At 42.8% G+C, this 21,160-nt stretch overlaps 1 protein-coding gene across 2 annotated transcripts in view; it reads right to left on the reverse strand.

Annotated features, from left to right (window-relative positions):
* SLC35F3 (solute carrier family 35 member F3) overlaps nt 1-21,160 on the reverse strand; it is a 160,923-nt gene that overhangs the window by 72,087 nt on the left and 67,676 nt on the right. The window contains exon 1 of one of the 2 annotated variants that reach the window (XM_077346097.1): nt 14,308-14,431. The exons of the other annotated variant lie outside the window; for it this stretch is intronic. The gene's annotated coding sequence lies outside the window, so the exon portion shown is untranslated. Of the gene's footprint in view, nt 1-14,307; nt 14,432-21,160 lie in introns of those variants that run through there. 2 annotated transcript variants of the gene reach the window in all.

Genomic DNA, 21,160 nt, shown 5'->3' on the forward strand with positions numbered 1-21,160 from the left:
AACATTATTAGTTAACTAACTAGCATGGCAAGATCGGCTAATCAACTTCCCCCTCCCACTACTGGCAGGTGGAGAGAGGATCCTGATGGTTCCTAGTCCCAATCCCAATCCCAGATCCCGGGGGGGGCATAGGTGTTAGCCTTGGCCTCAACCATAAACCTGGCGGAAGAGCTCCGTCTTGCAGGCCCTGCGGAACGATGGAAGATCCCGCAGGGCCCGCAGCTCTCATTTGAATGTTGGCCTGAATGACTGTAAAATAAAGATTGATTGATAGTAATAGTTGCCAGCCACAGCTCCAGTTTCCTGGGCCTCAATTGGTTCAGCCGATTAGGCATCCATGTCACCAGGGTCCAGCACACCAACTCTCCAAGATCAATGACACCCCGACATCATGACATGTCAATCTCAAGTTTGGGAGGCTCCTGCAACACTAAGCTCTTTTACACCAGATGACCCTCGGTGAATCCAGAACTGCAGCAAAGGACCCAACTGGATCCCAACAGCAGATACTGGTCCAGCCACCTATCAGGTCACATCTCAGGACGGGCATTCTTTCCATTAGTGCCACTGACCTGATGCAACCAAAACATCACCAGTCCTCATTGTCAACCCAGCCCCAGAGCCACCAATGTCAGAGGCCACTGATACATGGGACAGTGTAACTGCTCAGTTGCCCCCAATCAAGGAGCACCCCTCCATACGCAACTCTATATGCCATCTGCTATGTTCAAACTTAAGATGGGGAAGGTGATTTCAAGAGATTTTGTAAGAGATTTTGAGCTTGGACCTGAGGCTGGGCTCCTGAGTCTTCTCTTGGGATTCACCTTCCCTGGGCTCTTAGCCAATCATGAAACAGATTTACTACTACTACTACTACTACTACTACTAATAATAATAATAATAATTCCCTGCCACTCCCAACGTCCAATAAAAGAGCTGCAACGTCCAATAAAAGATCCTGTTAAAAACCCTATTAAAATGGACACAAAATCACACTGAAACAGACAACATGGCAAAAGACCACCTCCCACCCAATCCCTAGCTCTGAAAGGGGAGGAAGGAGGGTCAAAATAGCACAGGTTGCTGTTTAACACCGGAGGGGGCATTGATCTTCCTCACTGTCCCTAGCCTCAACCATAGACCTGGCGGAAGAGCTCCATTTTGCAGGCCCTGCAGAACACCAAAAGTTCCCGCAGGGCCCACAGCTCACCCGGGAGCTTATTCCACCAGGTCGGGGGCAGGACTGACAAGGCCAGGCATGCTTCCCTGTGGCTGGGAATGACCAGAAGATTGTCACCTGCAGAGCGTAGGGTTCTTTGGGGGGCATAGCAATAGGTGGTCCCTCAAGTATGTGGGTCCCAAACCGTGTAGGGCCTTAAAGGTTAAAAGCAAAACCTTGAACCAGATCCGGACCTCAACTGGCAAGCAATTACGGGCCTTGCTTAATGGCCAAGCACATGCCTTGGTGGGAGGCTCAAGTAAACATGTAAGTTCCACAGTATGTGTTCAGTATTTCTGGCCAGTAAAGTTGTTGGTAGTTGGGGCTGAGTATCCATGTCTTACTGAACCCACAGATTTAATACAAGCCCTTCATCTCAAGGAAGTTTTAAGAGGAGTCCTGTTGTCCTGTTCTTACTTTCAAGCAAATCTTTCTCTGAAGTAGGATTTTACACCAGAAGAGTCCTTCACTCCACAGGAAACTAGTACTGGTGGGACTGCTCTTTTGTTTTTGCCACACCAACTGGCTCTCCTCCCAGCTCTGCTATTGGGCTGCTGCCTCTTCCTTCCTAGAGGTAGGGATTCCTGGACTGTGATAGGGACCTTGAAACTTCCCAAATTGAGGGGATTGGTAGATTATAGAGGGAGTTTAGTGGGGTCAGAGGCAAAAAAATAAATCTAAGTAAAGATCCAGAGAAGCTGAAGGAGTGTGATATTATTAGTAAGGAGGGAGTACTTATTGATACCCTCACACCCACACAATATTTCTTTCGGCATAAAGCAGATTAGCAAAAGTGTGATATTAGATAGGAACCAGAAGCACCTGTGGAAACACATAAGGTTGTGGATTGCTGCCAACAGAAATAGCACTTTGGGAGGAGATTCCAGCATGCAAGCATGAACAGCATGCAAAAGAACCATTTCTTTCCCAGGCATGGAATGTGTGGGATCCAGATGAGTTCAGAAGAGAGATTTCTAATTTGTAGAAGGTGTTGCCGGAGTTGCCAGATTCAGGTTGGGAAATAGCTGGAGATTTTGGGGTGGAGCCTGGGGAAGCTGGTGTTTGGGGAGGGGAGGGACTTCAGTGGTATAAAATGCCATGCAGTCTACTATCCAAAGTGGCCATTTTCTCCAGATGAACTGATTGTTGTAGCCTAAAGTTCAGTGGTAATTCCAGGAGATTTCTAGGCACCACCTGGAGATTTTCAATCCTAGGTGTTACAGCTAGTATTCTTGGTCCCTGGGAACATCTCTAATTAAGGAAAGGAGGGAAAATATTTGGGTAAAGAGGCAGTTGAAGAAAGGAAGAAAACGTTGTCTGACAAGATGGTCTTAATTATATATTTTAAAAAATTAATACAGAAAGTAGATCCAAAAGGAATCATGAGTCATGTCAGTGGAAAACCTTATAAGTTAAAGGCACTTATGTAATTAGAGTCTTTATTAGGGAGGAATGTTAATAGCCTTTGTGCTAAGATGTTTGTTGAATAATTGCAAATAGGCCCTGAATAATAGTCACATTAAGCCTGGGTACTTAGATGAATCTGTATCTCTGTCATTGTTTTCCAGTGAGTTTGAAAAAAGCAAGACTTCCTATACCCTGATCCTGCTCACCTTTCTGTTGGGTCTTATTCATTGTGATGCAAATAGCTGCAAACTATGTTTTGTGGGCCCCATTTGAGCAGCAGACATGAAACAATTACACAGCTAATGTAGAGAGGGAAAGAGACAGGCTAGCAAAAATGGAGGCTTGATGGCAACACTTTCCTGGGTCAGAAGAAAACACCTCTAGAAGAGACTGCCAACTACCTTGAAGGGGATACTTTTAATTGAGCCTCAACTCAATTCTTAGTCCAACAGTAAAGTGTCTGCTTGGTTTTTATTGCCTCTGTCATTCTCACCCCTGCCTGTAAACCAGGCCTTCTCAACCAGGGTTTTGGGAAACCCTGGGGTTGCTTGATGGCCCTGGGAGGGTTTCCCCAAATGGATGGGAATTAATTTTTTTATATTAAAAAAATATGTTCAATATTTATCAGGTGATATGACCATATATGATCATGCCAACCTGCCTCCCTCTCTCCAGGTGGCCAATGTAGGCCTGGAGGGGGTGGGATGAGGAGGCTCCCCTGGTAGGTGTGTACACAACGTTGCTTCCCAACCATATTCTGCATGACCGCTCCATTTCTAGGGTTTCTCAAAGCCTGAAGAATGTTTCAGGGGTTTCTCAGCAGGAAAAAATGTTGAGAAAGGCTGCAGTAAACATTTTAAATGACAAAGTAAATCTAGAAGTTCATTTGTTTCATGGAGATTGGTGTGATGAAGCATGAGTAGATTCAGGAGAAAAGGCTTGAAAAGAAGTCCTGCTTGAAAAGAAGTCCTTCCCAGCTAGCAAGTATGCCGCATTTCTTTCATCAAGCATGCATTCTACGGCCATGCAATACACACTGAAACCTCACATAGTATTATCCCACCAAACATTTGTACCTACTTGATATATGGTAAATCTGTTTGTTTGTCAGCCTCCTGCCATTGTCATTTGAGATTGTTATTTGTAAAATATCAACGAGGTGTCAATTGTAACCTGTTGCTGCCAGCTATCAATGTATGGTTATTGAAATGTATGGGCATTGAGTAGGGGGGGAGGGGAGCAAGCCTGAGAAAGTCTCAGGTTTGTAACTATCTTTATTGTTTTGCTATGCTTGTTACACAGTGTAGTCTATTGGAAGGGGGAGCTTGGAACATTCCAAACGCTGGAAATCCTCAAGGCTTCTGAAATTTCCCTGGGCATTGTCCACATGCTTTCAAATATAATTTCACAGCCATAAAGGGTAGAATGTTCCTTGTATCTTTTTTTAGCTTGAAAGCAAAGATTTGTGGGGTGCTGAAGTATTACTACAATCTACAGTTCCTGGATGCTCCCACAATTTTGTAGCATATGCAGCCCTTTAAAACTGATGATTTTCATGTTCTAAGCAGAAATGCTCTGAGGAATATTAGGAGGAATCTGAGGCATCCCATTCTTTTCCAGTTTCAACTCCCTCCACACACACATTCACAATATGGGAATAATTCTAGTCTATCTTACAGTGCTGTTGTGAGGCTAATAACAAAATGATTGATGTGTGAAACACTGGAACACAAAAAAGCATGAGTCTACCCAATTTCATTCCAAGGCTCCCCCCGCCCCGCCACCGCCTTAAGTGGGAAACTTCTCCCTAGAACAGCAAGAAAGAGTGATGCAGCTGGATTTCCTGGGACAAGCAAGCAATGTGAGAGCTTGCACAGTGAATTCCTGAGCTGTGCTAAGAAGTGTCCTCAGTTGACGAATGACCTGTCACTACCTTTAGATGGCATAATCAGGGGAGCGCATGTCAGCTTGTCAGCTGCTAGGGAATATCCTAGCCAGCTATATGGGAGTGGTGTTAGTAATAATTGCCAAATTCATCAAAGGGTTTATTTACTTTTTCACGTCCTTTCAATATGCCAAATAAATTAGTTATCTTCTGTATGGTGGAACCAGCTCCTTTTGGATATGACCAAGTAGGCAAGATGTGGGGCTACTGGCCAGTGGGCAGGTGCTATGCAGTACCCTTGCCTGTCTCCCAGACTCAGTCCTACTCCTGCTGGCTCTTAGCAGCAAGCAGAGCATGCTGTACCTTCCTTGGGTATGATCTGCACCATGCATGATTTGCCTTTTCAAATTAACCCCACTTCCTGTAAGCAAGGTAGCACCAGCATTTGAAGAAAATAGAAAATAAGGAATGTCTTATTGTACAACTATTTAGTGCATATCTTATTATCATTAAATAATGACTGTACAGTATTACAGTGGTGGTTCCATCAGTTTCTTATTGCAAACATACAGTATTTCAGCATGTGAGGGCTAAACTGGGAACTTAACCACCACCTATTACATGTATCACTATGGAAAAATGTGCTCCGTTCCTAACTTATTGAATGCAACCCATTTATAAGTTGATAACTTCCTGTATTCTTGTTCAGAGTGAGCTGGGTGAGAATAAAGTAGGTATAGGGGGTCCCATACTTGACTTTTACCCAAGGCCCCAGATTCTGTGCCTCAGAATTAAACCAGGATTTTGCATTTGTATATAACTCAAACCCACTGTTAACTACAGTTAGTTTTAATAAACCAACTTCTGGTCCTGGTTTGAGGAATATAAACAAATCACAACTAGTAGGTTTTTCTACACTTGGGTGATCCACCAACCATGGTTAAGCATTGCTTGGCTGATTTCAAGTCTGCATTATCCATTAAGAAAGTTCAGTAGAGAAGAAAGAAGAGCTTTTTACTACTCAAAGGAGTCTCAAAGAGCTTGCAATCACCTACCCTTCCTCTCCTTACAACAGTTACCCTGTGAGGTAGGTGAGGCTGAGAGAGCTCTGAGAAAACTACAAATTAGAGGCTGCCATGCCTAACCGCTACACCAAGCTGACTCTCCCATTTTCACATATGAATGTGACTCCAAAAGAAGACAATGGATGCATTACAGAAATTATTCTTGCTTCGCTAGTCTCTGTCTATGCAATATAACTTCAATGGATTTTATTTCAGTATGTAGGATAAACATTTTAGTTTGTACTAAGACAAGTATGATCAGAACTTGACAAAATGAAAGTAAACAATGAAATAATAGCTTCCCTAGATGAGAATGTATAGTTTATTCAATGAGCTGAATTCCTTCTCCATCAGCAAATATTATCCATTTGCAATTCATTGCATGGTATCCTTCTACCTCTGATTTTATGACCAAATAAAAAATTAGAGAGATTAGAAAGACAAAAGGTATATTTTATACTTTTGCCTAAGTGATCACATCACCAAAACTAGTATTTGATTATAATCACTAGGGAAGTAAAGGTGATGAGAAATAATACCCAGTCAAGACAAGATGCTGCTTTCAAAGCTTGAGTCTGTCAGGATACATTATGAGATTCAACCAGCATTAATACTAGAACAAAGTCTATCACATCCTTAACACTATTTCGCTCCCTTATATATTTGGGAAACAGCCTCCTGGGAGGAGACTGTCCAAGGCCCTGTCTGTCCAGGTCCACCCTGATTGGCCCTCCCACCTTGCCTGCTAGAAGCCTTGTGGCTGAGGCCTCCATTGTCGCCTTTGAGGAGAGAGGCAGCAACAGGGCTTTGTGGCCTGCAGGTAAACTCCTTCTGGGAAGGAACTGGGGGGAGGAGCTTGCAACCTCCCTGCGCACCGCATAGCCCTGTCACCGCTGCCGGGGGGGGAGCTTCCCACTCCCTTTATCAGCGAGAATGTTTGCCGCGCCAAAGGGAAACTCCCGTGGCAGCACTGCCACCGGGGGGAAGTTTCCCACTCTCTTTATCCTGCTTTGCGGGCCACAGGGAGCCACAGCCACCCTCTCATGCCCTCCTGTCTGCCGCCCCTTCAAATCCCATTTGAAAATATTACTATTTTTAATAATTCAGAAGGGGGTGAGAAATTCAATTCGGAACAATGCCTATTCAGATGTAGACTTTAAAAGCAAGAAAACTAGAGGAGCACAGTTATGTTGACATTAGCGTCTTGCCACCATGGGATGAGTAATAGGCAGAAACATATCTTGATCCTCCACTTTCGGGTTTCTTTCTTCTATCCTCAAAAGAGCTTTCAGATTGTTAATAATACTGTAATGCAGTCTAAAAAACTTCTCCTTTCTAGTTTCTAATAAATAGTCTGGCCAGTAGTACTTTCCTACTTCAGGAACATACAATTCAATGCTAGGCCAGCTGAGAAAGAACGGAAAACTGAGGACTATTGATGAATCATGGGATTATAGTCCATCTAGTCCAACCTCCTGTTCAATGCAGGATCAGCCTAAAGCAACCAAATCAGCTCCAAAGTAAGGCAAACACCTTGGTACTTCATATTATTTATCTTTCCAAGTGCTGAGGGCTTTTACAAAGTTCATTAAAAGTGTTGCATCATCTTAAATTAATTAATCCATTATATGACTAGCAGATCAATTACAAAGTACATTTATTTCTAGTGGCACCTTTAAGACCAACAAAGTTTTATTCAAAGCTACTGGACTCAAAGTTTGTTCTGTTACTTCAGAACAACACGGCTAACCTGAATCAAGTGCATGGTTATAAAGACCACACCTTACACAAAGCAAGTGACATTAGTGAATCTGAGGCTTCATGGACCTTAATCAATCGCTGAGATTCCGGTTCTACATTTTATTGCAGTTATCAGAGGAATGTTTTAAAATGGGTTATGACCAGTGCTGGCAGGCATCAAAGGTACCTTAAATCTTAGGTCCCCATTATACCTTACTTTCCCTAGTGTTGTATTCATACGATAACTGAAAGTTAACTTTGTTTAACCCTGTGGACTGTGTGTCTAAAGGAAAGAGGTGCACACCTCTATACATATATTATAGGATAAGACTAAATGATGACAGCATGTGAAGGAAACAGTATTTCAGTCTCAAACGAAATACCTCTGGGCAAGGGAGGGCTTCCTATTAAAGGGGGCTGGGCTATCCTATCTGTGGATGTCTCTAGGAGTGAGTGACAGGACATGAGGTGAGAAATAGTCATGGCTCTCTGTATATTTTAAAAGAGTCAAGAAACGTGGTTAGGCAAGAAAGGACATACTGACCTATGTGTGACCCACAACTTGAAAGAGAAAGCTTTAAGATGGTGGTAGGCACTCTGTGTGAGTGAAGAAAGAGTGTCACAGAGATCCATAAGGATATCATGATCAATGGTATTGAAAGCGGCAGAGAGTCCAGGAGAATCAACAAAATATTTTTATGTGGAAAGGTGCAATAGAAATTATTTCAATAAATGAATTAACATTCAAAACAGGGCTGTTATAGTTAGTGCACCCCTAGTGGTTTATGGTGTCCCAGAAGCCAAGAGAAGGTTCAACTCATCTCCTATACCTGAGTCCCAACACAAATGTAAGTAAAGTTCTGCATTTCTTGGAAGAAACTTCAGCACTCGATCCATATCAATCTGGCAATCTGGAGACGGTGTTGGTCGCTCTGCTGTGGACTGGCTTGCCATCAGTACGCTGATGACACCCAGCTCTATCTCCTAATGGATGGCCATCCAAACTCTCCCCCGGAACCATTTGCCAGATGTTTGGAAGCAGTGGCAGAATGGTTCGAGCAGAGTCGCCTGAAACTCAACCCCTCCAAGACGGAGGTCCTGTGGCTGGGAAGAAGGGGGCAGGAACAGGAAGCATGTTTACCCACCTTGGCGGGAGCGCAACTCACCATCGCACCCCAAGCCAGGAATTTGGGGGTGACCATCAATGCCACCCTGACTACAGAGGCGCAGGTCAAGAGAGTAGCAGGCCAGGCATTCTTCCACCTTCGCCAGGCCCGGCTACTTGCGCCCTACCTGTCCCCTGACCACTTGGTCACAGTGATCCATGCAACAGTCACCTCCAGATTAGATTTCTGTAACTCGCTCTACGCAGGCCTACCCTTGTCCTTGATCCGGAAACTTCAGCTAGTGCAAAATGCAGCTGCAAGGGTCCTCACTGGCACACCTTGGAGGGCCCACATCCAGCTGGTGCTGCACTGGTTGCCAATTGCTGTCTGGATCCGGTTCAAGGTTTTGTTTTTAACCTTTAAGGCTTTACGGGGGTTGGGACCCACATACCTGAGGAACCGCCTATCGCCCTATGTGCCCTGCAGGGCTTTACGCTCTGCGGGGGGAGACCTACTCGTTGTTCCCGGCCCCAGAGAAGCGCGCCTAGCCTCAACCAGGGCCAGGGCTTTCTCTGTCCTGGCCCCTACCTGGTGGAATGAGCTCCTGAGTGAGCTGCAGGCCCTGCAGGAGCTGTCAGCATTCCGCAGGGCCTGTAAAACAGAGCTCTTCCCACAGGTGTGTGTGTGTGTGTGTGTGTGTGTGTGTGCGTGTGGGTGTCTATATATATATATATATATATATATATATATATATATATATATATATATATATATATATTAAAGATAGAAATATAGAAATAAGACAGATAATATAAGGTGTTAATACAAAGAACAATAAAATATAGTCTTCATTTGTTACACTTAAACCCCCTCCATTAAGTGTCCCCTTTTAGTTAAGCTTTGAGGCTGGAAGGCACCGCGGAGATATACTTAATAACATAGATTCAGCTTACATGGGAAATCTAATACCCCACATTAACTACACAATGGTATGAACTTTTGCCCAAAACATATACACTTTTTCACATTTCCACCACCTTTGAAAAAAGTAACCTACTTAATCAACACATTTCTAACATTTGTTAACATGGTTTTTAGCAATTTTAGCAATCACTTTTGGTGTCACATACCACCTATAAAACATTTTATACTTAACACAGTCAAAGAGCCTTCCTGACAGATATTCAACACCATATTTTCAGGTTTGAATTAAATACTTAACATTGAACATTTCTTGTAGAACTTTGGCCCTATAACAATACATTAATAAAGAAAAAAGAAAGGGAAAAAACCCACTTTATCATGACATTTCCAGCATTTACAATTATATTTCCTTAAAAGTGTACAGAAGAAGAATAAAGAAAAGATTTCAAACATCTTGTTCCCCCTTGCCTTTGCTTATCTTTTTCCTTCCCCAATCTTCTTAAGGGGGTCTCATATCGAGGCTTACTGCACCTTGTTGTTCCCGTAGACTTATATTCTGTCCAGTTAGACTTTGGCATAGAAAGTGCAGTTGTTCCCGCAGAATATTCACCGATGAATCTTAAGGCAGTTGTACCTCCTGGACTCTGATCCAAAATGTATCAATACAATTTTTTCCCTGAGAAGCTCCTTTAAATCGATTACTTTCAAAACAGATCCATGTATCTTTTGGTTGATTCTTGTGTACTGTTGCTTTGAAATAGCTGTATGCTTTTTAAAAAAGGGTGTCCTTATCTGGGAAGTCATGTTTTCTGCGAGGCTCCGACACCCCCTTTTCCATCTCCAAAATTTCAGATTTTTCTTCTGCTGATGATTTCCAACCTTGTTTAGTGCTGTCATCAACCACTGTTATTGGTCCATCAATCCTGTTAAAAATTTCTTACTTGCCATCTTGGATCTACTTGAAAATATTCTTAAGCAAACCTTCTGTAAATTTTTTCAAATCTTGGGTTTGTTTCTCTATTAGATGGGCCATTCTTTTTAACATAGACATGTTTTAGGCTTATAAGTCAGCAGCCAAGCTCAGATAATATTGCAAATAGCCAGGAGAGGTCCTATATAGTCCTAGGCAAAAGCGAAAGTCTGTTTAGTCCTCCAGCATTCTTCAGTGTAGAATGAAAAAAACCCAAAAAACAGAAGACCAAAAAACAGCATGGAGATTAAAAACAGGGCAGTTCAGAACTAAAGCACTTTCAACAAGTTGAATTTAGTATAGCCCAAAAAGGTGTCCTTTAAGAGCTGGTCGCATATCAGAATTTCCTGGCACTAGTAAATGACGTTTTGAAGTCAGTGAAGCCAATAGTCTCGTCCTGGAGCAGAGTTCTCACGAGATCTTCCCAATCACAGCTCTTATCTCCAGAAACCAAAACAACTGCTGTAAAAGCTATTGCTAGTTAATCTAACTCCTCTTCTTCTACTTAAGAAAATTAGCCTGCCCCAAATCGAGGTGGCTACTCAGGCAGAAAGAGGGGGAGGGAAAGAGAGAGGCGAAAAGCAGCCCGGAGCAAAGCCCAGCTCAGATTTATTACTTGCTGTTGTTTATAGAAGCATTGATTAATGGCTTAATTGAGGCTGCCAGATGCTGTCCTCCACCCAGTCCACCGCATTCACTTGCAGTAAATAAATCGTAGAAGAGGGTTAAAGCAGTTTCTTTTAAGAGAGAAAGAAAGAAAAATAGTCCAAGAAAGAATATGGCGGTCATCCTCATGTCCTGAAACGCTGACAGCCTGTAATCCCGGGAGATAAACTCCCTAAAGGATTGGAGATGACCCCAAGAGTTCAGTAGGACTTCAGTAGAAAAAGTGAGGTGGGGTTTGCGTACCCCTCTTTTCTGCCAATTGCTTTCACAATTGACCCCTGTCAGGCTCCAGTGATTGCACTGTAATCCCCTGAGGACGACATCTTTAGCCACACCCCCGCCAGGTCTATGGTTGAGGCTGGGATTGGCGAGGAAGAACATTGCCCCCCTGGGGGTTTGAAGTAGTCATCATTACCCTCCATCCCCCAATGCGGGTAGGGGAGAGTGGTATTTACTGCAGTTTGGGGTATTTTTATAGTCTTTTAGCGGGGGTTTTAATGGGGGATTTTAAGACTACTGTTACCCGCCATGAGCATGTAGGGAATGGCGGAAAATAAATATGTTCTCCAAGTGATTTGGGATTTGGATTGCTTTGTCTTGTATATACCATATATACTTGCATATAAGCTGACCCACATATAAGCCGAGGCACCTAATTTCACCACAAAATGCTGGACTCACATGTACTTGTAGTTTAAACATGCAGTAATGATTTTAAACTACAAATACAACGATATAGGCTAGATATCAGGAAAAAATGTTTCACAGTCAGAGTAGTTCAGCAGTGGAATAAGCTGGCAGTGGTGAGCTCCCCCTCACTGCCAGTCTTCAAGCAAAGGTTGGAGACATAATTTGGCATTTCACTTATCAGAGGTTTTAGTAATTGTTTGAGTAAGGCTTGCCAAAGTAGGTGTTTCATATATGTTGAAGAATGAAGAAGAATGAGAAAAATACAAGAAAATGGCATCATTGAAAGCCAACCATAAATCAAAAAGCTGGAAGTCTGATGAATAAGATACATTACAGCAGCTAGCAAGACATTTCATCTTCTCAACACAAAACAATCACCTCAAGACTGGATTACTGCAACTTGCTCTATGAAGGTCTGTCCTTGTAATTTCTCCAGAAACTTCAAGTGGTCCAGAATGCTGAAGCAAGGGTCCTTACGGGGACCCAGTAGAGAGCAGTGCTTGCCCAGCTGCACTGGCTCCAGTTCAAGATTTTGGTATTAACCTTCAAAGCCCCTAAACAGTCTGGGACCAGCATATCTATGGGACTGCCTTTTCCATTATACCCCTCCAAGGTCATTAACATCACTGTCTCAAAACTCACGGAGGATCCCAATCCTCAAGGAGGTGAAATGGTTGAGGCTGGGCAGACTAAAAGATCTTACCTGTCCTCTGAACATCAAATTTCAGCAACTACCTGGAGATGGCAACTGAGGAGTGGCTGGATTGGTTTGGTTGGTGAGGGGTGGGGTTAGGATGTGATTTTATGGTATGCTATTACTGTTTTTGAGCCTCTTGTGGCGCAGGGTGGTAAGGCAGCAGAAATGCTGTCTGAAGCTCTGTCCATGAGGCTGGGAGTTCGATCCCAGCAGCAGCTCAAGGTTAACTCAGCCTTCCATCCTTCTGAGGTCGGTAAAATGAGTACCCAGCTTGCTGGGGGGTAAACGGTAATGACTGGGGAAGGGAATGGTAAACCACGCCGTATTGAGTCTGCCATGAAAACGCTAGAGGGCGTCAACCCCAAGGGTCAGGCATGACCCGGTGCTTGCACAGGGGATACCTTTACCTTTACCTTTATTACTGTTTTTAACTCTTGTTATAAGCCACTGTGAGCCAGCAGGTCTGGGAGTGGTGGCTAAGAAATTTAATGAATAAATAAATTAATAAATTAGCCTTCAACCAGGGCCAGGACCTTTTCGGCCTTTGCACTGGCCTGGTGGGATTCTCTGTTAAGAGAGATCAGGGCTCTATGGGATCTTAATCAGTTCTACATGGCATGCAAGACAGAGCAGTTTCACCTCCAAGAAATGCTGGCCTCACTGCCATGAACTGAGACTGAACTGGAAAGATTAGACCTCCCCCAATCAAAACCTGAATTTAGCTGGGGGCTACGTATAGTAGAATGTTTTTACCGTTTTATACCATTTTAAAGAATGTATTGTTATTGTAGTTACCTGTCCTGAGCTTAGGAAGTGTGGGATATAAAAATAAAGATGATGGTGCATTTGTCGTTGTTGTTAGGTGCGAAGTTGTGTCCAACCCATCGCGACCCCATGGACAATGATCCTCCAGGCCTTCCTGTCCTCTATCATTCCCTGGAGTCCATTTAAGTTTGCACCCTGCTTCAGTGACTCCAGCCAGCCACCTCATCCTCTGTCGTACATGCAACTAATTATATGTACGGTGGGGGTACCTACTGTTTGTGATCTCACCCCAGTTTCATAACAGTGCATGCTTATTTCCTCAGAGTTTGTGATAGATTAGTTGTTATTACTGCAGCATATTTTGATGAATCCCAAAGCCATGTAGCTCAGCTAATTAAAAGTATGATTCAGTTCTTTTTATTACCTAAATAGCATGTCTCATTGAAAACCAGATAGCATAGCTGCGCACGGCAGTAGGCACCATTTGAAATTCTTCAGAGAATGATTCGTCAATACTGCTGATGACAATTATTCATGATAGATTAAATTAGCTTTACAATCAGAAGGTTACATAGATGGATTTCAGCAGTGTTGGACAATGACTTAAGATGTATCTACTCTTGTTATTAATTGAGGAAAACAATTTACAGTACCCATATAGATTCTTAATGTCTTACAAACACATTTGTCATGGGGACTCTTCCATCTCAGAATATATCAGAAGGAAGATGAGTCATCTCACATAAATAGCTCTAGGTTTAATTGTTTCCAATCTCCAAGTAGCATAATTTCAACACAAAATTGCATGTAGGTAAAATATATATTTTTTAATATGCTACTTTTAGCTTTGGAAAGTAAGGTAGATCTAATCTACCTGATAATCATATTAAACTTGTAAACACAGGACTTACTCACTGGTCTATGATAAGCATAATTTCTGTGAACTTTAGATTACTCAGAGTTTATTTTGACAGTATATTGTTCCATAGAGATAGGGAAGCTGGCACGCAGTCTATTTGGGGTTGTCGGCTGTACAACTTAAAACTTCCTAAGAACAAGCCTTGAAAGGGTCCCGTCCCCTGGCCCAGCAGCTTAAGATGGCTTTGAGCTGCAGCTCGCAGCCGGATCAAGTGGGGCGGGTGGGAACCCTTTGCCCAGGGCCCTCTCCCCTTACCTGCTGCTGGCTGCAGGCACTGAAGTGCATCTGAGAGCAAAGAGTCTATAGTCCAGGGACAGAGGGCGGGAGCTGCAGGGACAGTGCTAATCAGGGTGTAGCCTGCACCCTGATTGGCCCTAATCCAACTTGGACAGCCAGACACATTCCACCCCCTCCCCCAGGCTATTTCACAAATACCGTATTTGCCGGCGTATAAGACAACTGGGCGTATAAGACGACCCCCCAACATTTCCACTCAAAATATAGAGTTTGTTACATTACATTACAGTACTATAGGCTAGCGATCCCCAACCTGTGGGCTGCGGACCACATGTGGTCCTTCGACTAATTGGAGGTGGGCCCTGAAGGATGCCCAAAATGTTGGGGACCACTGCTATAGGCCACTATGGGCAGCTATGTCTATCCCAACTGAAGTGCACCCAGTGTATAGGATGACCCCCCCCCCACTTGGAGGCATGTTTTTCAGGTGAAAAAAGTAGTCTTATACACCAGCAAATACTGTATATAGGGGAACCATGGATAAGGATACTCAAGGAAGCTTATCAATATTTTAAAAACCATAATTATAAAAAAATAATAAACAGAAGTATCAGAGAAAATGTAATTTAAAAAGGTCACCAAGAATAATTTTTTTAAATATTTTCAACCAGCACTGGAAGACCTCTGGGAGAGAATCATCTGCAGTGTGTATGAGGGAAGTGGGAGAGTGAGTTCCACAAGGCAGAAGCAACTGTAGATAAAAAACCTGTCATACAGGGGCACTAGTTATAGGTTTGCCAGGTCCCCCACTGGGGGTAGGGGATCCTCTACTGCTGATCAGCTGACCTGTGTGACACTAGTCATAAGCAAAAGGAGGCCTAAGCCTCTGCTGCTGCCAATGTAATGACATTACTGGTGACACAGGGAAGCTCTACCATAGAGTTTTTGTCGAAATACCAGTGAATCCCTGCATTGATACGTAGCACAGTAGTCTGTCGCTGATGGGCAGGGTGTCAGTTCAAAGACTAATGGTTATTTAGTCTCACTTGCCATAGGAGGCCACATCCTTAAGCGGGGGTTCCCAACCTTTTTGAGCCCACAGACACCTTTAGAAATTTGACACAGAGTGGTGAGTGCAGTCACAAAATGTCTGATACATGAGTTGTAGCCAAAACAGTTGCAGCAGTTTATCTTCAAACAACAGAAACCCTTGTGCTATGGAGGCAGTCGTTGTCAAAGCAATATTTTTTTAAAAATCTGCACAGTGATTCAAATATTTATTTATTTATTTATTTATTTATCATACTTCTATACCGCCCTCCCCGGAGGCTCAGGGCGGTTTACATTATAACAGAAAACAATACATAAAACATAATTATGTATCCAATATCCAATCAAAAGCCTTATTGGGCAAGAGCCCACTTGGCCCTGCCCACTTTCTAGAAACATTTGATGGGTACCTGGAAAGGTAATAGTGGCCAGCATGAAACCCATGAGCACCACACTGGGCACGTCTGCCTTAGGAAGTCGCTCAGGGGACAAGGTAGGATGTGGGATGGTTCCTTTGGGACTAGAGCTATGCTGCAAGTTCATAGAAGGGTCACAGAGACCCCCTGCACTTTAAGTGACTCTAGAGATTGAGTGCTCAACAGTCTCAAAATGCTTTCTTATTGGTCTAGTCTAGGATGATGTGGGAGTGGGGCACACAGTCCCCCAAAAGACTCTTGGAATGGTTGGAAGTGTGGTGCTACAGCACCATTCACCTGTGTCCCTCAGAAACTTGAAACCCTTTTCTATTAGCCCAATGCAACATGACAAGAGGGGTCACATGACATCCTCAGGGGTGTCATATAGGGTCAGATGGTCACCCATGTGGGGTAGAAGATTTTGGGAAAGGGAGGCAGGGCAGATCCTTGGAAGAAGTGGGTACCTGTCACTTCAGCAAGGATTGAATAACACATTATTTAAACAAAAATGAACAATTATTAAACTCTGATGATAGCTAACATAAAAATCCCCCCAAAATAATTCTTCCTGACAGTATTTCCTAAAAAATGTGATTCCTGAACATCAACAAAGATGATTTCTGACACATTTGAGAATGCCAGTCTACAAAGTGAACATTACTACAGAAAAACTCCAAGATTAGGGGCCATTCCGCTCTACTTTAATATAGCACTAGTCTTACATTTTGTTTTTGCCACTAAAACTGCGTTCTGCGTGACGTCGTGAGCAATCTGCAACACTCCTGCAACACTAGTTGTAGCGATTTTCGGGGAATCGGGAAAAGTGGATTCACCCTCAGAAAATCGCTATACTCTTGCCAACAATCTGCAACACTTGCGAAAAAGACATGTACATTCTCAATGTAGCGGTTGCAACAAAGTCCCTCCCCCTGGCTCTCTCCTCCGAATTTCTGGCAAAGTGATCACCATTTTTTCCCCTCGGAGCGGGGAAAGCAATGAACCAGCGAGGCTTCTCTGGCTACAGTCCCTCCACAGAAGTGCTTTAAAGCTCCCCTAAGTCCCCAAGCACAACCCTGTTCGCCAGTTCCCTTTAATTTTGGCCAAAAATCGTGCCCGTGCGGGGGGGGGATTTTTTTTCCACTCGGGGGAGCGTGGTAATGATGAATTGCCAGCTCACATGCCAGCTAGATGGGTCTCTCCATTGCAACGAATCAACGCATATTCGTTGCAATGTGTGTGTGTGTGTGTGTGTATTTTAAACTGTGCTTAAAGGGAAAGGGGCTTTTCGGGAGCATGATAACAACCGCCCAATGGCTGTTCCGTTTGATTGATGGCCAGGGGCGGGAACAAGCACAGGAAAAAAACGCTTCCTTTCAAGCGATTCCTGCGAGACCGGAAACCTGTGGGGAACGAATGAAACACTACTGGATTCCCCGCTCCAAGGAAAGGTATGCAGAACGCCAAGATGCCACTATTTAAAATAGCGTTTCCACTTTGTGAAAGCAATTGGCAACATTGGTCCTTGTGTGGAATGGCCCTAGATGGTGGCCTCTCACATCTTAGTAAAAATGGGAAACAAAATTGGTACAAGAGATGATAACAAAATCAACTGCAGCTGGATATACTCTGATATGATACCAGTTAGCCACACTATATGTGCACTAAAGTCAGTTAAGCACCCTATAGACATCTGATGGGATGAAGAGAACACGGCCTTAAGTCCATGGCTTGAAATTGTGTCTCCTGTCCATTTTGCTTTTTACAGCCAGCCTAACAAAGAGGTCTGGAGAACTCAAAACCTTTCCTGCCATTTTATCTCATTTTGGTTGTTTCTAATATAAAGTATTACATGGGTCTGTGGATTTTGCTTTGGACCAATATGGCTATCTGCTATCTCAGTCTATATCATGCCTAACTTGGAATAATATTTATTTATTCGTGCAATTTATTCATTGCCCCTTCCAGTATAGCTGGCTTGGGGTGTTTCCAACATTTCAGTGCAACGACATTTAATTTGTAAAAGGAGTAAAACAACAGATATAATAGATGTTCAATAATATGAAGTAGTATCACATTCTTATTTGCATCTTACTGGAATGTATAATGTAGGCATCAATACATAGTATTATGCACTAGGAACTCTGCTTGTAATTAGTGGGGTCTAAGCCATTGGGGTACTGCAATCTTCATAAGGTGTTATGAATAAGTATGAGGTCATTATTGGCAGAACAAAATGAACTAAACTTCAAAAAAATGTTGGCATGACAAGGAATGAAAAGAGGTGAACCTTGTCTCCCACGCCTTCTGGCAAGCTGGTTTCCCCTTTGATGCCAGCAGGCATCCACACATGACTATACTATCTAATTTGTCATGGATGCACTCTGGATGCACAAATGGAATCCTACCTTTTATCTAGGATGCTGCTGTGCATACAGAGCCTAGGCATAGCAAATCTGACCTTGTGGCCATGCATGGCTGCCAGCTGGAGAGGGGCTGGCACAGTCAGTAGACGAGGACGTAAGGATTGCTTTCCTCTTTCTAACTCTCCAACATGTGCCATGTCACAAAGGATTCAGCTCCAATTCAACATTCTTCATACTGGTGCAAATAGACTAGACACGCCAACTTCCAGACACTCCAACCTTTCCACATTTTTAATAAAGTTTATTTCACTTTTTTAATATGAAAAAAACAAAGAAAGAGGGTAAACTTAGTAGAAAAACAGGAAAAGGGAAACAGGGTGGAGAAGGCAAAAAGTAAAGGGAGTACATTCATATCAGAGGTAATATTGCCTAATATTCCAAAAATATTGTACATATTTGAGCATATTTCCTTCCTATGTTTCTTCTGTGGAAAGTTACTTGGCTGCTGCTATAGTGCTGGTGTCTAGTGCTGGCAGTGAAAGGGTGCTGCTGTAGGACACCAGCTCTTAAGGTCTTCTGAATGCTATTTAATCCATGTTACATATGAAGGTACCATATTTCTGTTTCTGGAGTTGCAAAGGATACTAAACTTAGAACATTTCTCTTTCTCCCTTTTAGTCTCCCAGAATTCTTCCATTATAACATCTCTGCAATTAGTTCCAACATTCCCTTAGTATATAATAACAATAATGCCCATCTGTCTGCCCACTTTTCATTTATTGATACAGCACCTAACATGCTTTATTGGGGGGGGGTGGAGCATCATGTCACTGCTGACTTATGGCAACCACATAGGGTTTTCAGGGTCTTTGCCACAGGTCTTTCCTTAATATTAACTTTTATCTAAAAGAGACATCTTACACCATGTCTCAAGCGCTGCTCAGAGCCAAGTCTAGTGACTACACTTCTAGCTGGCTCTGAGACTGACTGCTATAATGCACAGTCATTTATGATGTATAGAAAAAACTACATGGCATGATTCGCAAACACATTTACTCAGCCAATGCGAGGGCAGTATCATCTTCCTTATTTCCCTCTCTATCTCAAGATCTGCATCATGGTTTTCATTGGGGAGGAGACATTATCGTCCCACTATTAAGTAATATTTAAGGCCCTATATCTCTACCCACACTGATTCTGAGAGGGAATTTATCCTTCTGCTATGCCAGATTATTTGCCCTCATTTTGGGATCTCCAGAAGCCCAGACTTCTGTCAGCAAAGACTTGCCTCTTAGATTTATTTTCCCCTTCTCATTCTCTGTGAGGCTGCTGTCTCCAATCCTCCCCCACCCTCGTTCAGGAAAAGAAAGAGCCTCCTGCTGCACTTGGCTCCCCTCCCCACTCTGAGCTTCCCCAATCAAGTGCGGAACAATTTCTGTTTCAATTCAGAGGGGGCTAAAGGAAAAAGACACAGGTTCAAATCGATCTGAATTCAGCAGGATCGACAACGGAAAAAACAAAATAAGTGCAGAATCAGCCCTTGTCAGAACTAAGACATAGCAGAACAAACAACATATATAACCCCTCAACCAACTCCCCCTCCCATGAGAACCCTTCTTCAAAAGGTCAAAACAGTCCTGATAACTTGGAACCCAAGGTCTAGGCACTGCATTCCATAGACTAAGAGGAGATGGATGGGGGAAGATGAGAAAACCTGGGAATGGGAAGGGGAGCAAAGCATGATGGGAGGTTGCCTCCATCTGACTTAATGCAGAAAGCATGTCATGAATTTCAGCCTGGGAAATAAGGGGAGGAAAGCCCAAATGCAGAAAGGCTAGAGTTGACTTGCTGCATCCAAAGGAAATCTGAAGTGGGGCTAAAACAAAATATGTCATACAGTTACTTAAGCAATCTCATCCCCCTCCCCTACTTAACTTTTTTACTTAACCAATCTCCCCCTGCCTAGTATATGTTAGACATATACCATTCTGGGATTAATCAGTAAATTCTTGATGTGATCTTTGAACCACTGCAACAAACTTCAATAAACATAGATTTTATGATGATCAGAGTGATTCCCCCCCCCCAAATAATCTGCAGCCTTGTTACATCTATGCAAATAAAGAAATAAACATTATTTTTCAAAACAATGCAATCATTCTCCAGACAGATCAACTTAAGGCAGTTTTCTCTCATTTTTAAACTCGGTACAAACAAAGATCTTTTGGAACAAACATGCTGCTGTACAGTCAGGTCCCGGCCACACTCAAGTGCTTTATGCCATTTCAATTTATGCCTTTTATTCATCCTCTTTTCCAGATTCAGCAGCTATATCCTTGTTTCTAACTTAAGAGAAGCACAAATATACTAAGTATTGGAGACAAAATACAGACACACCAATCAACCTTGAAATCTTTAGATGGCACAAAATAAAAATATTGCTTCTGCACTTTAAAAACATACCTCTTGTACTCCATGGCCATTTAGTTCCACTACTGACATCCCCCATATCCATGTCAAAGAAAATGTACTGCATAAATCTGAAAAAGAAGTCTCTATGCTTATCCTACCACATCCTTGTACACAGAAGTTCATACCGTGAATAAGATTCTATTGGGCTTAAAGGTACCAATAAACTTTGTTCCACCAAAAAACCATTAGCCTTTAAAGTGCTGCAAGATTCAAAAAGCATATTCTTGTAGTGCCATCTTGTGTTCAAAAGATATTATGCTGGTTTACCAAGCTTACTCTTCAGGAGTGACAGAGATGCACAATACAGTTCATGTACTATAGGACACAGGCAAAATATTTTGCAGCCATCCAGCAAATGGACAGTGCACCCAAAGGCTGTTTCTTACAATGCCTTTTGTTTTCCATTATGGGTAAAATTTATTTATTTTATTGATATTTTAACTTATATAGCACTGCTTTCAGAGACTCGTGGAGATTTACAATAAAAGAATAATAACGGCATAACCCTTAGAAATCCCCCAACATGTTAAAAGATGGCTATTCATAACTCCCCATCTCCACCCCTGTCCA

This window comes from Paroedura picta, chromosome 1, assembly GCF_049243985.1.
Source record: "Paroedura picta isolate Pp20150507F chromosome 1, Ppicta_v3.0, whole genome shotgun sequence".
Classification (NCBI taxonomy): Eukaryota; Metazoa; Chordata; class Lepidosauria; order Squamata; family Gekkonidae; genus Paroedura; species Paroedura picta.